Source organism: Aegilops tauschii, chromosome 2, assembly GCF_002575655.3.
Source record: "Aegilops tauschii subsp. strangulata cultivar AL8/78 chromosome 2, Aet v6.0, whole genome shotgun sequence".
NCBI lineage: Eukaryota > Viridiplantae > Streptophyta > Magnoliopsida > Poales > Poaceae > Aegilops > Aegilops tauschii.
The window spans coordinates 108,919,354-108,924,437 of record NC_053036.3 but is presented as its reverse complement, the minus strand read 5'-3'; positions in this window follow the sequence as shown (position 1 = coordinate 108,924,437).

Sequence of the window (5,084 nt, the reverse complement as noted above, 5' to 3'; positions counted from 1 at the left end):
CCCCCCGGACAGATTATGCAAAGAAAGAACATTTTCCTGACGTTGATAATTCCAGGGCCCAACTATCCGGGGAAAAATATGAATGTGTACATGCAGCCGCTTAAGGACGAATTGCAAGAAGCGTGGGATAATGGGTTCAAGACATACGACGCCTATAGCAAACGGAACTTCATAATGCGTGTCTGGTACATGTACTCGACGCATGACTTGCTGGCGTATGCGCTATTCGTTGGCTGGTGTGTGCATGGAAGGTTCCCGTGCCCCACATGCAAGGGAGCTCTTGAGTTTCGTTGGCTTCAGGCCGATCGCAAGTTTTCTTGCTTCGACATGCATAGACAGTTCCTGAATCCTCGCCATAAGTTCAAGAAAGACAAGAAGAACTTCATCAGAGGTAGAGTTGTCAAAAACTCTGCACCACCTGCATTGACAGGCCAACAGACCCTGGATCAGTTAAACGCTCTCGAGCCAGATCCAGAGCGTCCAGGGTACTTCAAGGGGTATAATTCTAAGCACGCCTGGACTCACAAAACATGCTTATGGGATCTGCCTTACTTCAAAGACCTCCTTTGCCCACACAACATCGACGTGATGCACACTGAGAAGAATATCGCCGAGGCACTTTTTGGTACATTGTTCGGCATAGATGGGAAGTCAAAGGATAATACTAAGGCTAGAGTCGATCTGGAGGCGCTATGTGATAGGCCGTTACAAAACATGAAAGAACCGAAAGGAAAGCAGAACTGGACGAAGCCAAAGGCATGGTTCAATCTTGGAAGGCCAGCTATGAGGGAAATTATCTTGTGGGTGAAAATGCAGTTGATGTTCCCCGATGGGTATGCAGCGAATCTAAAGAGGGGAGCCAGTCTTGATAAATTGAAGATATTTGGTCTCAAGAGTCATGATTGGCACATATGGATTGAGCGGGTAATGCCGGTGATGTTGCGTGGCTTCATCCCTGAGGATGAATGGCTAGTACTGGCAGAACTCAGCTATTTCTTCCGTGTTCTTTGTGCGAAAGAACTATCGCCTGGCGTGCTAGAAGAAATGGAAGAGTTGGCGCCGGAGTTGATCTGCAAGTTAGAGAAGATCTTTCCACCGGGCTTCTTTAATCCAATGCAGCATTTGATTTTGCATCTCCCGACCGAGGCAAGATTGGGGGGGCCCGTGCAAAATCGTTGGTGCTACCCAACTGAGAGGATGCAGAAGACGCTTCGACAAAAATGTAAAAATAAACGTAGAATTGAAGCATCGATGGCTGAGGCATTCATCACTGAGGAGGCGGCAAACTTCGTGACAACACACTACGAAGCCAAAAATCGTCATTTGCATAATCCGAAGCCTCGGTACAATGCTGACGACCCTAAAAAGGGTGGATCCAACCTCAGCCTATTCAAAGGGAATCTCGCACCAGCCAGTGTTTCAAATCCAGTATCTTTGGATAACGAAGAATGGCAGACCATTTCGTTGTATATCTTCAACAACCTGATAGAAGTGCGGCCGTACATCGAGTAAGTTCTCGGTACATTGTTTCGCAACTTCTATTTCCTTTGAACTGCTCTTATTCCTGGATATTTCATACAGTCGATACGTCGCCTTATTCTCGTATGGAGCGGTGATCCAAAAGGATTCTGTCGAAGAGTATGAGCTTCTCGCAAAGCAAGGAGGCGGCTATCCCGGTTTCATCTCTTGGTTCAAACAAACGGTAATTTCTATTAGACAATTTCATTTCATTCGCTAATTTGTGCGTAATGCAACAATCCTTTCATATTAAACTTGTAGGCTAATTCAGAGTCTATGGACGCCGAATTGAGACAAGTCGCTAATGGTTTTGACTATAAGGTCCGTTCATTTGACAAATACGACATCAACGGGTATCACTTTCGTACCTATGGCAAAGAGCTATCTATGGCCGACCGAAAGTCTACAAATTGTTGTGTATCTGCTATCGGCGAAGGAGGTACCGAGTATTATGGGAGAGTTGAAGCAATTTATGAACTTCTTTTCTATGGTGAAAACCCACCGAATGTCGTAGTCTTCAAATGTTATTGGTTTCAGCCGAAGGAGACTAGAAGGACTCATGAACATATAGGGCTAGTTGAAATCAACCAAAGCACCCATTTAGATGTTCCTGATGTCTATATTATGGCTCAACAGGCGACCCAAGTATTCTATCTACCGTGGGCCTGCCAAACTAATCCAAATCTGAAAGGTTGGGATGTCGTTTATGAAGTGCCGCCACGTTCTAGACTATCTCCCCCAAAGGAAGAGGATTATGAACCTCACATTAACCCAGGCACATATGAAGGAGAATTCTTCCAAGAGACACGTCTTTGCAAAAAGCGTTTCAAGAACCGCTATACTTCACCCCAAAACATTGAAGTAGACAGCGACAGTGAATCCGACATCACCCCAGAGGAGGAACAAGAAGAGCCGGAACAAGAAGAGGTTACTGCTGCGGATGACCTGTCATTGCTTGACCGATTACGTCAAGGTGGCCTTCCACATGTTGATGCCACTGAACCCTATGAGCCCGTCATTGATTATAGTGATGATGATGATTATGCATTTATTGATGATACTGATCGAGATTATTAGTAGTGTCAGGTATTAATTTTTTTTATGTTGTACTTGATGATGATACACTTAAGTGATACACATATTATTATTCATGTCGGTCTTTTTTTATGTTGTACTAATTTCATTTATTGTTTGTCATGGCAGGTGTTGAAAGATGGCGGGCGCTGGTCGGGAGCGTGGTGTGAGGTCTTCCATTCCACATGCACCTCTCCGCCGAGCGTTGCTGGACAGTATGGCGACACCGCCGTGCCCTTCTTCGTCGACCGCGGTGCCCAGCAGGGGACGAGGTAGGAAGAGAGGAGGTGGGGCACGTGGTCGCGGGAGAGGAGGTAGGGTGACTGCTACGGTGCCTTCCTCGCCGCCATCCATAAAGACCTAGACTTAGCTTTATTTCCTCCAATGCTTACCATAATGACCTAGACTTAGCTTCTTCTCCTCCAAAATGACTTAATAAGCTTACTGACCTTCAAAACCATCCATTTTACCTAAGTTAGCTCTAAAACGATCTATACTTAGCTTACTTATGTCAAAAATTGCATAATTAGCTTAGTTAGCTCATAAACGATCCATTTTACCTAAGTTAGCTCTAAAATGACCCATTTTACCTTGGTTAGCTTATAAATGATCCAGTTCATCCAAGTTAGCTCAAAAATGACCCATTTTACCTAGATTAGCTCCTAAATGATCCATTTTACCTACGTTAGCTTTAAAATGACCCATTTCACCTAGGTTAGCTCCAAAATGACCCATCTTACCTAGGTTATCTCATAAACGATCCATTTCAACTAATTTAGCTCATAAACGATCCATTTCACCAAGTTAGCTCAAAAAACGATCCATTTCACCTAAATTAGCTCTTAAATGATCCATTTCACCTAAGTTAGCTCAAAAAGATCCATTTCAACTAAATTAGCTCATAAATGATCCATTTCACCTAAGTTAGCTCAAAAACGATCCATTTCAACTAAGTTAGCTCATACATGATCCATTTCACCTACGTTAGCTAAAAAACGATCCATTTCACCTTAGTTACCTCAAAAACGATCCATTTGACCTTAGTTAGCTCATAAACGACCCATTTCAACTAAGTTAGCTCATAAATGATCCATTTCACCTTAGCTAGCTCATAAACGACCCATTTCAACTTAGTTAGCTCATATATGATCCATTTCACGTAAGTTAGCTCATAAATGACATATACTTCTTGTTCTAGTCTTCTTCTTGTTCTACTCTTCTTGTTCTAGTCTTCTTCTTGTTCTACTCTTCTTGTTCTAGTCTTCTTATTCTAGTCACCTATTTCTAACTTTCTTATTTTGCCATTTTGCAGATTTCATTCACTTCATGGAAGCTAGCTTGCTATGGAGTGCTTGTTTATGTATGGATGGAACTTGCTTATGTATGAATGGATGGATGGAACTTGCTTATGTAATATGTATGGATGGAACTTGCTTATGTATGAATGGATGGAACTTGCTTATGTATAAATGGATGGAACTTATGTGCTGGATATATGTGATATGTTTGCTGTTAAATAGGCCTGTGAAATATATCTATATATGTCATATATATTTGCTGTGAAAATTGTTGGATTTAATAAAAAACAGAAAAAGAGCCAATATGCAGGCTCTTTGCCGTCTGCCACCGACGGCAACGGGCTCTTTGCCGTCAGCCGCAGACGGCAAAGAAGCCACGTGGCAGCCAACTGTGCTTCCTGGGAGCTGACCCATTTGGTCAGTTTGCCTACAGTGGCAGACGACAAAGACACTAGAAAGTTTGCCGTCAGCGGCGGACGGCAAAGACACTAGAGAGTTTGCCTACAGTGGCAGACGACAAAGACACTAGAAAGTTTGCCGTCAGCGGCGGACGGCAAAGGCCTGCCGTTAGCCACTTAACGGACTGCCAGCGCAATTATTGCCGTCTGCTCTCTTTGCCGTCCGCTGCAGATGGCGAAGGCCCTTTGCCGTCAGCCGCCCGGAAGCAGACGGCAAAGTAGCTCTTTACCGTAGCCTACTTTGCCGGAGCCTTTTGCCGTCCGCCGTTCATGCCTTTGCCGTCCGCCGTGGCAAACGGCAAAATAGCTGATTCCTGTAGTGAATGGGTCATTTATCTGCTCCTTCCTACCAGCTCGGGCCAGCAGCACATCTCCCGCCTCGTCACGGACAACCGCTCCCCATGCAGCAAAAGTCTCGCCCGGCGTATACGCTCCATCCACATTGATCTTTAGAATTCCTTCACCCGGCGGTGCCCACTTGCTCTCCGCTTGCTTCTTTTTACTCGTTCTAAACAGTTGCATGAACTCCAAGGTACTGCATTGGACTCGGCGAATTAGCTCGTCATCCGTGATTGGTAATTCCCCTTCTCGTATTTTATTCCTCTTGTTCCACCAGTTCCACCAGAAGGTGAGGATTTGGACACACACATTTTCATCTAGCCTCCAAAGCAGGTCCATGATTGCATGTACTGACGATAGCTCTTCCATCTCCAAGCGTACCCTCTCCAGGCTCATC